Source organism: Crocodylus porosus, unplaced genomic scaffold (genome assembly GCF_001723895.1).
Source record: "Crocodylus porosus isolate Cpor-Errol unplaced genomic scaffold, CroPor_comp1, whole genome shotgun sequence".
In the NCBI taxonomy this organism is placed as follows: domain Eukaryota; kingdom Metazoa; phylum Chordata; order Crocodylia; family Crocodylidae; genus Crocodylus; species Crocodylus porosus.
In genome coordinates this window covers 116,549,366-116,564,950 of record NW_017728931.1, presented here as the reverse complement: position 1 = coordinate 116,564,950, position 15,585 = coordinate 116,549,366, and positions in this window count along the sequence as shown.

Below are 15,585 nucleotides of genomic sequence, written 5' to 3'. Positions count from 1 at the left end.
AGTTCTCGTAAAGCCGTGCCAGGGGTCCTGCAATGATCTCGGCCAATTCCTTTAGAACTCTAGGGTGGAGATTGTTTGGACCAGCTGACTTGAATACGTCCAGCCCCTCCAGAAGCTCCCCAAGTAGTTCCTCGCTAAACTTTGGCTCAGGTGTGCCTCCCCTGGGGCCCGAGGGGGGCCCAGCAGGGAGGTGGCTGTTCTGGTCCCTACTTGTAGTAGGGTATATTGGCAGAATTGTCAAGGTATTTCACAGTGGTTCATAGGTATAAAATTTGAGCCCTATTCTAGACTTATACTGAAGCCTGCCCTCAGTTGGCACAGCTATAAATGGTTACTGGTTATTCAGGGTTAAATGTGGCTGAATGTAGAATTAGCCACATCACTCCCTTGTGCTGTTGGCAATAAAAACTAGGGTGCCCTAACCATGTTGGGCTAACAGGCTTAGGTGGACTTTGACCACTGTAGGCATAGAGCAGATCTCTAGGCTTGCAAAAATAACTTTTAAGAGGTGTGTTTTTGTTTTTTGTTTTTAAAGAGTGGTGGAAATGTGACTTGTAGTGTAGAAAAATTCAAGAACTGATACCATTCAGGAAGCTGGTTTATATTTGACATGAAACCAAGAAAATCTAGCATGGGTACTTTTATAAACTTAAAATGAAACTGGTAAATATGAGAAACTATAGAAAATGGTGTAAGTGCAGCATGACAATATGTTAAAGCCTATACCCATTTGGGATAGGCAGTACTAAAAAATATAGGTTTTCCTCGCTCTATGTGGTACATGTGTTCCCAGAAAACTGAATAAATCAAAGTTGCATAAAGGGAACTCAGTTTATAAGGTAACAAATAGGAATACATTCCAATGGTGGTAAGGTAAGAAGGAAGTGGGGCTGAGGCTAGAGAAGGGGTGGGGGAGGGACACAGCACAGCCCAGCAGCTGTAGGCAGGTGGCATTGACCACTCCCAGGGCTGCAGCAGGGGCCAAAGTGGAGGGAACTGTCAGTGGGTGTGGGGTGTAGGATGGGGGCTGCACTGTGCTCTTTCTGCTATATACACCCTGGAAGGGCTGTGGGCTGAGGGGCTGCATTGTGCTCTTCCCAGGGGGCACATGCCCCAGGTCTGCCTCTCCTCATGCTCTTCCTGGAGCCCAGTGCCACAGCCCACTGACAGTTCCCTCCACTTTGGAGCTGGTGACACAACCTGCCTGTAGCCACTGAAGTGCACCACACCCCTCTCCTGACTCCTTCCCTTACAGACTTGCCTCGCATATAACAAATGTACCTTGCAGATAACAAAATCTGGGTGTAAAAAGGGTAATCGCATAAGAGTGAATTCACATATACTGAACTTGCATAAAGTGAGAAAAAACTGTATTGCAAACACCACTTTCAATGACCTCCAGACAGTTTAAAGGCTTTAAGGGGTTACCACTGTTAACTTTCTCAGAAATTTTGGGAACACAGATATAATGGGACAGCTCATGAACATTCCTTTAAGATATTTTTAAATAACAAGACCAGCTTTCAGAACAAAGAGCAAACCCAGCATATTTGGAGAGCTCTCAAAATTGGTCCACATGCACATAGTGGCCCCATCTACAAAAGAGGCAGACTGTGCAGTTGTTGCCCTGTGGGGTCAGGCCAACTCTCAGGATCTCAATATTGCAGTGTTAGACAGGTGGGTGTGACACAATTGTACATATACAAACACACAAATCAATTAGGTGCATACACATATACACTACCAGCTCAGGTACATACTCATCCAAACCAGCCTAGGCACGTGCATACCTATCACCAATTCAAGCACACACGCTATACACCCCAAATGTTAGACACAGATCACTAATTCATATATAATGCACACAATGACACACACAGACACACCAGTTCACACACATACAATCCACCTACACATAGACACTGGTAAGTTCCTAACTTGGATGCTACAGTGTGTATGTGTGTGCTTGGGGTATACCTGGGATACTTGGGGGAAGGTTCAGGTGGGAGAGAGAGTGTTGAAATGTAGGGAGTGAAAGTTGCCGGAACCGGGATTAGAACCAGTGGACTAGAGAAAAGCTAGCGGAAGAACTGAGGCTTGGGTTTACTGAAAGTAGAATGGGGCTGGAAACTGAGGCAGACAGATGAGCTATTGGGGGGTGGAGTGCAGATAAGTGGTGGCAAGGAGGAGACAGCCAGGAAAGAAACTAAGGCAGAAACCTGGTTGCTCAGGGGAAAAGGAAAAGGCAGTGGAGATAAGACAGTGGCAAAGAAACAGGGGGGTTGGAGGCAGAGAGGAGCTCAGGACAGGTGTTGGAGGCGGCAGTGAGCCAGAAGCAGGAGAGGGAGAAATGAGACAGAAGTTAGAGGGGTGAGGAGCAGAGATTGGAGCAGGGCCCAACCATAGTAAAGCAAAACACAACTTAGGGGTCCAAATTACAGTTTTATTACGCAGACAACACACTACACAGCCCCTTGAAGTTATTGGTTCACACACACGCACAAAAGTACTCACAATGGCAGCAGGAGAAAGAGACTCAGTGGAAGGGCTGGAGTTCAGGTAGGGAAGAGAAGCAGAGTCCAAGTCCTTGGTTGAAGAGGAGGTAGGGGGTGATAGCTACCTATCTGGGCTGGAAAGAGGTCCTTGTCCAGAGCGGGGTCACCGACAGGGTATCTGGGTGGATAGGTGGTGTGGCATGGTGCTGGTCCAGATGGAGAGGGCATCTCACTGGGTCTATCTTCACTGCCCCCTTTTTTTAGGGGCAGACCTTGTGTGACCCTAGTGACAGGAGGCATGCCCAGGCAAGGGTCAGCCCCTGGCATACTGAGCATGTGTGCTCCATGCAAGGATGTGCAGTTTCGGGTGTCTGTAATGGTGGGGTACAATGGTAGAGTTGCTGGTTCTGTATGGTCTTTTGTCTTCAAATTCTGGGTTATTGGCTCTGTTCCTGGGTGAGGTACACTATTTGCATTGATAAATCAATCATTCCCAATCACTCTTATTCATCCGGGAACCAATTTACATGGGAGGGGTATGTTTCTCATACAGTTGCAACACAGGGAATGCCCAGGCAGAGGACACAAGGTGCAGACTTGACATACAAAATGGAAACTTGACATGACTTTGGTTCACTTACAAACACAGGCCTAAACCATACAATATCCATATGAAACAATTAAAATCAATACAAAAATGATAATAATACAATATACAACAGTAAGAATCAATGCAAGCCTAATAATAATATAATATAAAGCAGTGGATATGCAAAACCAAAAACTTGCTAACAAAATAAATATGTTAAAGCTTATTCTAAATCTGAGCTTGCTTATGGTTGTTTATAGGGCATAGAGAGGGAGAGAAAGAAAAGCCAGAAATAATTGAGGAAGGGAATGCATATCTATCATATATATGTATGTATGTATGTGTGTATTAAAAAAGAGAAACTGGGGGTTTTGCTACACAGTAGCCAGCATTACTGTGTAGTACTGTTGCCACATGCTTTTTTTTCCTGATGCTACTGAGCAGTAGCAACAAGCTACTGTTGTACAATAGCTCGTAACTACTGCACAGTAGTGTTGCATCACAGGTAGTGCCTGGCAACGTTACTGTGCCATAGCATCTCATGTAGATCCACCCACTGAAAATAAGGATGATTATCAGCTTTACAGCTCTGAAGTAGGAAAGGAAATTTGAATCTGCTCTTCATGTATGGCAAAACTCCCATTTAATTCATATGACTTTGGATCAGATTCTAAAGAAATCGAGTTTAAAGTACACAATTACATTAACAAGGAGTTGCTTTCCCCTCCCCTCCTCGTGTCTCTGTTCTGGAGCACTCATCTGAAGATGTCTCTGTGTCTCATTGTAAATAGTGCACACAGTGTTTGGATAATATCCAAGTTCTCAGGCAATCAAGTGTTTCTGACATATTTTTAGGTATTTATGACAGCCCAGTTGGGTTTTCTGGCAGGACCTTTCCAACCTCTCTAGAAGAAAATGTGGCAAAATTCCTGGAAAATTTATTGTTTTGGGCCTCACAAAGTGGTTCAGATTCCTTTCAAGAAAATTAGAACTCTCACCCTTGATTATCGAACACATTAGAAATTGGGAGTCATATGCTTTACTTTGGTTTTTTCCCCCTCTCTGTTGGGAATCAGGAGAGAAATTCCTTTACATTATTTGACTTGAATCTCTTAAGCCTAAGTACTGTATGCCATTTGGAATGTGGATTTAGTTCTGAACAATGCATTTGACATAGATATTTCTCTCTGCTCCCTTAGGAATTTATTGGAAATACTAGCTATCTATTAACATTATCTTGGGACTCTGCACAGTGAGAATAGATACTATAAATCTTAGTTGTATAAAAACCCAGAAGCTATAAGGTTTTACTGGACAGCAAATGGAAAACTCCAATAAGTTCAGACCTGTTTATTTTACTTAGAGTGAAAGAACATTCTGAGTGAAGCTTTCCTGGAAATGGTTTTTGCATATAATCACCCACACATACACTCAGATATATACCATAGTGTGTCTGCACACAGACAATTGGCTATTTGCACTGGTAATTCAAAATAAAAAACCCCCTTGTGTTTTATAATTACTATGTCAATGGTTTTGGTCTTAGAGATGATTAAAATAAGGAATTTGAAAACAACATACTAAGTAGTATTCTGTTACTAATGGTACAGTTGAATTCTAACTCTCATTATTTGTTATTGGGAAAGTTTATGTACTTAGGGAAGTGAAAGGGACTTTATGATTTTTTTCCATACTACTTTTGCTGATTTCACATTGACATCAAAGGGATTTATACACCTTGATCACAGACAGAATGTAACTCTTAAATAGATTAGTTTTTTAGGCAGCCATTATTCTATTATAGCTGTTTGATAGCAGCTATCTTGAAAGGTGATGGGTATTACTCTTTGAAATGGTTTGACTGCAAGTAGAAATCCTGTACCAGTTTGGATAGAGTTTAGCAACATCTGTGCTTCTTATTTGGTCTTCACCAAAGTGTAAGTGTTAGAGAAGAAAGAGAGATCTTTTAAAATTCTAAGGCTTTACCACAGGCACACAAAAACATCAGGAGACTGACTCTATAGGGGAAGTGAGCCAACTGACTCATGACACAATGGGATGAGTGCCTTTCTATCTTAAGTAGATTCAGTTATATCTGTCTCGCCACTAAACCTACAAATATTGCAATCTTACAGTTCTCTGTACTGACAACAGATCATGGTGAGAGGAGTTAAAGGAATTTATTACCAGCTTGACAACACAAAGAACATTTGTGACTGAGGAAAAAACTTTCAAAAAGAAGCTAAAGCAGTTTCAGAGAAATGGCAGGAGTACTGTGAAGGCCTGAGCAACCACAACTTTGTGAACATCAAAAGATTAGTGAATGAACAACAGGGGAGAAGATTTGTCTACATTTGGACAAAAAGCTTAAGCAGTAGCTTGAACCCTTAAAACTGTTAACAGCTGCTATAGCCAACTATTCTACAGAGTGGCAATGAAACGGGGAAGGAGACAAAATCCTATAAGCAGAACAGATTGTATTCCCAGGCCCCAAGAAAGGGAATATTTTCTCCCAATCACATCAGCCTAATTAGTTACCAAAGAAAGTTATTACTATACAAAATGTTACTCTGGTGCCTCTAGTAACTGTATTGCATCAAGAATACATAATGCCTCAAGTAAATGTATTACATCAAGAATTCAGGCCAGAAGCTGTGGGGTGCTAGAGCATGGGTCTCTGGCATGTAGCCAGCCTGTGATGTGTGTTCACTTCCTCTTCCCACTTCCCCCCGGGTCTCTGGGATTTGTAGTTCAGAATCACAGCAGCAGGACTCTGCAGGGTTGTTTATCACTTCCTCCTGCTTCTAGGTGTTTCTGGGATTTGTAGTCCACAGTTGCAGCCAGAGTAAATTTGAGCAGGGAAAGGGGTATTTAACACCCCCTCCCTGGCTCTAGTACCCAGCCATGTTTGCCTGGGGGACAGGGAGCAGTCCTGCTCTCCCTTGCAGACTGGGCTGTATCCCCAACAGGGTTTGCCATCCTCACCCCTTGTCAACCAGCCCTCACACTCCAGCTAGGGATCAGAGGGGCAGGACCAGCCCTGCTTTCTGGAGCAGACAGCCCAGCCCAGCCCAGCCCAGGGCTGCAAAACTTGCTAGGATGCCAGGGGACTGTGATTTAAATTGAACCAGGAAGGGGTCTGGGACAGAAGTTTCATAAACTGGTTTGACCCAAATCAGTCATGTCTGATACTACAATCAACCAGGTTTATCTTAAACCATTTGAAACTGGCTTATGTGTACTGAACTATTGTGTTACAGGTCTAAACCAGTTTTTGATCACTTAAACTGGTTTATGTATAACTTCTGTCCCTAGCCTAAAACGAAACATCCCAACTTCATAAACTTTAGGGAAGTATTTGTTCATGTATGGCAGTGAACGTTATGGATTCTGAAAAAGCAGCACATTAGTAAAGGAATAGTGGCAGCCAGTGAAGCCCTTTATAACAATGTAAAGACTGCAGTCTTTGGTAGGCAACACACTGTGTGACAATAGCTAGGGTGAGACAAGGATTGTTCTTTGAAGGTATTATGTCAGAAGTCCTTCAAAACACAGAAGGACAGTATCAGGTGGATCCATTTAGATACCCTGAAGTTACATCCACAAAAGTTGGTCAAACCAAAAAAGGAACGAGGAGAATTGTTGCCCTAATAACAGCCCTTACAAAACTTGACAGAATACAGAAAGACAAGAATAACTTAAGCACATCCAAGATAAAACTTGGACTGATTGTGTTCTTAAGAACACCATATGGATGCGACTCAGGACTTTAGCAGCAGCAACAGAAAAGAAGAATTCAAGCCTTTGAATTCGGATCTCTCTGAAGAATTCTATGGTACTGTATACAGCACACAGAACTAACAACTCTATTATAGAGAATCAGTAACCTTAATAATTGGATCCCATGAGCCTCTACTAGCAGCAGTAAAAAGACAGAAGCTGGAGTGCTTTGGCCATGTGACCACAGCAAGAGGTCTAGCAAGCATAATTCTTCAGGGAACAATCAAAAGGCAAAGAAGGGAAGTTGTCTAGGGAAAAATCGGCACAAAAACATCAAGAGAACATGGATGTGAAAATCACAGGCAGAGATTTGTTGAAGTGCTAAAGGCCATCTGAAGTAAAGGTAGCGTACAGAGCCAGCTCAGACACAGGATAAGGATAGAAAGAGTATAGCATAATTTACCCTAGGCTTGTTTTCAGTACCACAGCAAAAGGACTTTTTTTAGGAACTAATGCATCATATGGTTAAAAACTCTCCCATATAACTAGCAATGAAGACAATGGGTCAGCGTCACAATTCTCCCACTCCTATAATTCTAATCCCTTCTTTTCTGCCACATATATGTATTTTTAAATGGTATATAGACCTTTCCGGATAATGTCTTTGAGGTAAAAAGCATAGAAATATATCATTTTGATCACTATATTATGAATTCATTTTCATTATTTTCTTCCCTTCGTTTTAGTTATTGTATTGCATTGCATTGCATTGTATTCAGTATTGTATCTGATTCTTTTCTTTTGTTGTTTACTTTTTGCAGTGTAGGTCCCTTCTATCAAAATATCCAGGAACTGGTTATGTCTCAACTCACTTTATGCTGACACAGAATTCAGTTGAAATTTCTCATTTCTTCTTTTTGGTTACATTTCTACTAATTGGCTATCACTGATGTAGTCAACACATCTCTATTCCTTCTTTCTTAGAGAGCCAATGTGGGCACCCTTCAGAAAGGGCAAAGAAAACCCTATGCTGAGCAAAGCATTTAGAAGAGTGAATGTCCATATTTTAGGCCCTCAAACAGAAGTGTGTCACCTCTGTGATATGCTTCAGCTCCACCAGCTTAAGGAAAATTGTCCTGAGGCTGCTTCTAAAGCTGAGTGTCAGCTGGCTTCAATATACTGTAGAGAAGACTCTGAGAGAGCAACGGTATTGCTAATATTAACTTCTCTTTCTAGCTGGCTAGCTAGAGTGAAGATGGATTGGATCTTGTAATGATCCCAGAACCTTAAAACTAAAAAAAGGTTCTTTAATTAGCCCATAAGCACATGGACTATCTGTTTGAAATTTGTGCTGAATCTTTCTACCTGCTGTGCTTCATTTCAAATGTGAATGCTTTTTCATCTTTGTAATTTGCTGCAACAATTCAGACAAAAATCTAGGGGGAGTGAACCCTACCCTCTTCCTAATCATACTTAAAAATCTTTAGTCCCTGTATGGGTCTTGTGAACCAGACAAAATATTTCATGGTTCTTTTTATTGATTCTTCAGTGAATGATTAATGATTCCTAATGACCAAAGAGGAAATGGAGGTTAACTAATCCTCAACTAAGGTTCTGATGAGTTTTCTAAATCTAGAATATTAAGCATAATGGACCAGAAAGCATGAGCAAGATGAAGGTAATTTATGTAATTTGGGACCTCTTCCTCATGTTAAAACTGGAGAAGTAATGCAAAAATAAGATGCTCCAAGCAAATTCTTTCTTTTTATTTATAAAGAAACAACTGTTTCTTTGTATCTCTTCAGTAATAATGTATATAAAGTTAGTTTTAAAACATCCTAATCCTACATCCCTTACCTATGATAGGAATGATTACTCATATGAGGAGTCCCACAGAAAGTTAATGTGATTAAGCATTACTTCTACAAACATAAACATTGAAAAATTGGGGCTTGGATTTGTCACTTTACCTAACAGCCCATACAGACATTTCTGACAGCCAATCTGTTGTGTTTGTAATGTTTACTGGATCGTTTTGTGGATATATGAAAGTATTTTATCCCAATTTTGAGAGAATTATACCGTGATCTGTTCTAATTAAATGGAATAGTTCTAGACTTAATTTTTTTTTTCTGGTAGTCCTCTATTAGATGGTGAATTTTTTTGGTTATAAAGAGAATTCGGATGTGATTCCTGGATCCATGCTTATCTCCTTGCTCTGTTCCCATGCTTCACAAAAAGCAGAGTGGATTAATTGGAGGCCCTGAAAAGTAGATTAGCTGAGGAGCCAAAGCTATGTGAGTGATGGAAAAAGGCAAGAAAAGATTAGGTAAAAGACAAGGGATCTACAGGAAGTGCAAGAAAGAGAGAAGGAAAAAGGTGCCTGGCAGCAGATCTGGTACTTCAGCTTTCAGAAAGAAGCACAAGTGGTGAGTGCTCTCCCCAAAACATATTGTACCTTCTCCTTTGGTAATTTAACTTCTCCTTTCAGAGACTGTTTCATTTTATGGTGCTTGCTCATGGTAATAGCTCAAGTATCCAAACCTAAAACAAAAGTACTAACACACTTCTAGCCAGATATCTATTGATCCTCTCTGTTACAATAGCCCTTGCAATCCTGTTTTCATTTTTTCCATGTTATGTACTCCTGCTAGGTGTGCATGTTTTGTTTTGTTTTGTTTTTTCAAAATCTTTGCCTGGCTTCTTTAAACTCTATTAATACTGTCTAGGGCCTTTACTGCATGTTGTTTATTTTGCCCATTTTCAATTTGTTCAATGCAGCAAAATAACCATTTGTAAGTAAGGGATTCCAAGCAAATCACGCAAGAAGTGTTTTAGGAAAATAGCCTGCTTAGATGTACTGAACCAAGCATACTGTACTTTGTTTCAGTTTAATGTGCTGCCAGTGGTTTATTAAACCACCACAGGTAAGAAAAATATTTTCAGTGTCAATGAGCACTGGGAATTTTCACAGTGGATCAGTACAAAGTTTTAGAGTGCAGGTTCTGTAATTTTAATGCACTGGAGGAATTCAAAGTGTTCAATGACCCTCAAGCTCCCAATTTCACTTGCATATTGTGGTGGTATAGTGTTATTTTGGTAGTTTATGAAGGAAAGCATCTAAAATTCTAGTTGCCTAACTACCCGTGAATACCTTTTCCCCTTGCTTTCTTTATGGTACTGATTGATTTACATTAATGTGTTTGTGTGGATTTTGGTCCTCTGTTTAAAAAAAAAAAAAAAAAAAAGCTCCCACACTTCAGGTTAACTGGAAACCTAAGTATCTTCCACGGCTTACCCTGAAGCTCTGTGGGCATTGTGGTCATTTCTTAAGGCGGCATATTGGCAATGCCATAGCAAGGGGGAGGCAACCGCTGTGGGAACCAAAGCAAAGGGGAGCCAACCAACACTGCTGAACTGGGGCAGGGCGTGGGACAGAGCCATGATTGGCTCATTTGTAGTGGGGTTTGGGGATTGGGGAAGGGCGGCTCCCACCACTGTGTGCGCTCTGGGGCAAGCATGGGGCCCTGCTTCTGTGTGCGGGGCAAGGGTGACCTGCCAATGCAGGCTTTGCCCTGGTGTCAAACTTTGTTGCTACAGCACTGCATACTGGCTGCCTGAAGGTTTCTACAGCATTTAAAAAAGAATGGCTAAAAATATCTCTTTATAGTAATTTGCAAATTCCCACTGATTTCAACAGAGCTGTGCTGATTTAATTTAGCTGAGGATCTGGCCCAATATTTCTGCCTACTAGAGTGGTGAAGGAACCTTCTGAATTTGACTAAGTTCTCTTCCTAAGTCTGTCAATGGATAGACTGAAGCAATCAGCCTGAGAGGAGTGTTCTAGACCATTTTATGTTTTGAATACATTCATGCTAAAGCCAAATGGTGAGGGTACAGACACCAGCATTCTTAACTACTTTGTAGTTGATCATTTTACCAGAAATGCCAGGCTAATATGTTTAGCCATTGTGGTTGGAAGTCATCCAAGTTAGAAACGGCAATGACGTGTTATGTTTGTGGTGTATAGTCTGTAGGACTTGAAATGCTAAGTCTTTCTTTTTTTAAAATTGTTTTAAGGAGTTAGTGGCATATGTTAGTGCAGGGAAGAGAGTCCTGGATCCATCTCTGTGTCAAGTAGTTTGATCAGACCCAAGGAAACTTCAGCAGAATGAACTTTCTGCTCCCGCAGCATGAGGATAATGGTTGTGCTCATGCTCAATGGATTATTAAAAGAGCAAATTGTTTTACTAACAGTTCAGGGACTTTCAAAGAGGAAAAAAGGAAAAACAGAATCCAAATTGCTTGCAAAGAAATTTGTCAGTGCTTTAGGGCCCTAAAATCTATGACATATCATAAACCACAGAATATCACGCAGGTATGGGGCCTTAAATCCATTAACTTCTAGGTATGCTAGAGATTATCTTTTAGAAAGATTTTTAACTGAAAGCAAAATGCTGAGACCAAAATCCATTTAGAATTGATTGGTTCAATCTGTGCTTCATGGGCAACCCCCTCTCGCCCTTTGGAACTCCTCCCATCACATGTTCTGGAAACATGTAAGACTTTCCTGTTTCGTCAGATGTTTAGCAAGTCAGGGTGGGCTGAGATATGAAGGAACAATCTTGTTTCATATTCTATTCTGTTTGCTTTTATATGTTATTTCTGTCTCTTACTGTAAACAGTCCTGAGCCTTTGTTGGGAAGGAAGGCATAAAAATATCTAATAAGTGAACAAATAAAAACAATTACATTTCTATGAAAACATATTGAATAGTGATACCCAGAATTTATGAGGTTGCTATTTTAGTAAATGCGAAGAAATTCTTTGTGTTCTAGATCTGTAACAACCAAAATTATACAACCAATACAAAGAAAAGGTGCTGGTCTTCCCAGTGATGTTCTTCCCACTTTACTCTTCAGAGCTCTCATGTTTTCCTTATATTTTCTACAGGGTTTTATACATGTAGAACTAAGCTATGACCTGCCCAGATCAGGATGTGTGGAGGAAAAACGTCCTTACATCCCTCTACATACAAGCCCATCACAGGCCCATTATGCAGCCTTTCTTCTTCCCTGTGAACACAGACTGCTCAAGACTGCCACCACGATGTGGCACCAGTGACTCATAAGCAGGTTCTCCTAGGCTACCTCAAGGCACAGTGAGAGCCCGCTAACGTACCTTGTGGCAACCAAAGGCATACTATACTGTCATACGGTACCTTCTCAGGCAGTAGTTGGAATGCTCCTGCCAGTGATCAGGTGCCCTGCATAGGGCTTCATCAGCCAGGATAAGAGGGGATAAACCAGGTCTCCGATGATGGTGGGGGAAGGTGATCACATAGCTAATGTTGAAATTGGGGACCCTAGGAGCACAGACCCACTCTTCAACAGTCTGGGGAGTGGGGAATTGTGGAAGATGTAGGCATCATGGGTGCTGCCTGCTCAGCTGGGAAAGATGTGGGTGAAGTGGTCCCACTGGTTAATAACACCCTACTAGGCAACCTCGTGATTGATTGACACCTGGCTGGCCTGGGCCAGGCAGAGGATGCGGTTGTAGTTGTAGCTCACAGTCCCCATGCAGCTGGGGAAGCCCAGGCAGCAGAAGCTGGCAACCACCTCCTGCAGGTTGATGGGATGGATGAAGCCATTGGCCTGAATGTCCTGGATGACCAGGCACACATCTCAGATGGCCTCTTTGGCTGTGGTCTTGCTCCCACTGAACTGGTTGGGAATGTAGCAGGAACTGCTGGAGGTGGCCAGCTTCATGACTGCAATGGCCACCCACTTCTCCAGAGTGAGGGGTGGGAGCATGCTGACATCTTTGCGTGTGATGGGGGCGGGGGGGGCAACTGGGTGATGATATCAAGGCAGTTGGCTGAGTGCATATAGAAGTTCTGGGCCCACAGCTCATCATCCCAGGACACTCCACTCTTATCAGTTACTGCAGGTGGCATTGGCACAGAACTGGTGCTCAATGGTCTGGAGGTGGTGCCAGAACACCCTGGCATCTATGGCATCCTGGATGCCCTTGTCTTCTGCCACGTGAAAGTTGGTGGCCCAGTCCAGGATGCTGGGTGGGAGCAGGGTGCAGTGGGTGGCCCCATGTAGGCATTTGGCTGCTGGTTCTGGGGCATGAAGCTGCATGCCTTGGTGACCAGCTGTTGGTTCATGTCCAGGTGAGCATGTGTGATGTCCTGCAGCCTCTGTAGAATTGTGCATGGTGACATGCTGCTGCAACTCCTGGGTCTACACGTTATGGTGCTGCAGGCTGGGACACGGAGGCATGTGCAACACAAAATGAAGGGATACAGGCTGATGAGGAATAAAGAATTTTTTTGCAACCATCCAGTTAGTTTAATAAAAGATATCACCTCTACCATGAGTTCTGATTCCACTAGTGATGAAGGGCATTCACTCTGGGACTTTTTCTGGAAACCTAGGGCTCAGCTCAGGGGAGGATCCACTGTGATGAGACAGACAGATGGGGGGTGTGCTTGCCCATGCCTGGCAGCCAATCAGGGTTGGCTTGGATACTTGACTGCTTTCAGCAGTCTCCGGCAGTCCAGGGAGCCTGTGGGACATGCTGGGAGGCATGCAGGAGCACTCTCAACTTACTGGCCTCGCTCTGTGTCCCATGCCCCCCTACCAAAGTGTGAACATGTGTTTTGTTTGCTACCAGTCTAACCTAGGCCACTTACAGAAACCTGTGTAAGTTGGATTGATTCCTCCTTGGGCTTTTTCAGTGTCTGTACTTGGCCTATATATAATAGCTGATGAAGAAATTGCAGTGATTCTTCTAGTATTAAATGGGCAAAATGACTGAGAGGATTTAGGTGGTAGCCTGCTGGACATTTCAGCCTCAACCTATCTCTGTATTTATTACATATTAAAGATGTTAATGTTGCTCACTCCTCCTGTTCCATATTGTATAAGGCTGCTCTCATCTTTTCTTTTCTTTTCTATTCCCTCCAGTGTGCCTGGAGTTCTGATTAGTAATTTACCACACAGTTCTATAGTAGTGAATTCTCTACTGTTGCTGTTAATTAAATCTGTGTGGCTAACTATTCACTCACAAGAGACAGTCATTTCAGTGAGATATTGTCAGGCCTCAGGCTTTGCACTAACAGAATCTGTACATATCCCAGAGGTAATATGTTCCATATCTGGAGAGGAAGCAGTGAGCCAGATCTTCTAACACGTCCAGCATGGTGATTCAGTCAGTGCCAGGGGGACAAGCTTCAAAAGATGATGCTCACATAAGACAAAGATAGGAAGAATAAGCACAAAACTATGTGGATAATTTATAATTCTAATAGTTTAGAATATATTAGTATCCCGGCATGATATTTAGTATCATGATTCTTTTTAAAAGGAATGTGAAACACTTGACTAACAAATAACAAAATATTGCATTAAAATGAATTCTTTAAGGGTATATTACAAGCATGGAATAGTGTGTTCGTCATATCAGACCAAACAATGAAAGGGGAAACCAGTTGGCATAACTGGTTTATAGCTTGTAACTAAGAACTTATATAAAACATTTAAAGAAAACTGCTGAACAAAACTTACTGTTACAGTAGTGACCCCTAACACTTGCTAAGTGACAGACAGATCATTATAATTTCAGTATTTAAGGCATTTCCTAAAGTACATTTGGAAGAATGGTACATTCTGAGGTATTCTTAACTATCTACCACAATCAAAATTGGAGGCATTTAGTTTTGACGGCTACCATTGTCTTTGTGCACTCCTGAACTATGTATGTAAGGAAATAATTTATTTTGGTATTGTGGGGGAAATGCTTTTGCTGTGAATTAGCATTAGCCATGTCACATGGATGTTTGAGGCATTATATATGATAAAATATGTATTTTCTGGTCTTCCCCCTCCATCCCCCCTTTCCAGTAAAATCTATGAAAGATTATCAATTAACTTTCACTTGGTACAAAGTGAATGGTCAAACTATACTCTTTTTCATATAGATGTATTTATATTTACATTTGTGTTTGGGGATATATAGTAACAAATGAAACAAACTGTGTTAATGGATATATAAAAATAGGGAGTTAGTAGGGGGTATACTTGCTTCAAATTTTGGAAACAATATAGTGAGGCAGTAAATATATTTTTTCCAGGAAAAGCACTCATTATTCAGAGAAACATGTCTAATATTTAGACAATAATACCTATGCCTTGTTTAAAGCAATTGTACAGCTGTGTTGTTATCCCCCACTCTTGGCCAAATTATTAGGCATTGTTAAAATATTGCCTGTAATATTGTGCAGTACATTCCCTGGGATCTGCCTATCTGAATGACCACCTCTTTGCTGCAGCATTCTTCATTACATAAGAGAGTCACCCTTTTTGTGGTTTTGGAGTCCCCAGAATTTGTCTTGATCTGCAAATGCCTGATTAAACTAGGTTAGATGAAAGTTATGGTCACTGAGTCAGTGATGAGTCATGAAAGTACTTTGTTACAAACTCCCCCAGCTGGCAGAAGCAAGTGATCAATGTCAAGGGGAAGTCATTGACAAGAAACAATTCAACAATCAAGGGGATAGGAGAGATGGCTTAATAATAAAGGTTACACTTGGTGGCAGTTTCATAGAATCAATGAGTTGGAAGGGACCTAGACAGGTCATCTAGTCTGACCCCCTGCCATGGGCAGAAAGGAGCACTTGGGGTGGCAGGGGTCCCAGCCAGGTGCCTATCCAGTCTCCTCTTGAAGATCTCCAGGGAAGGTGAGAGCACCACCTCTCTGGGAAGCCTATTCCAG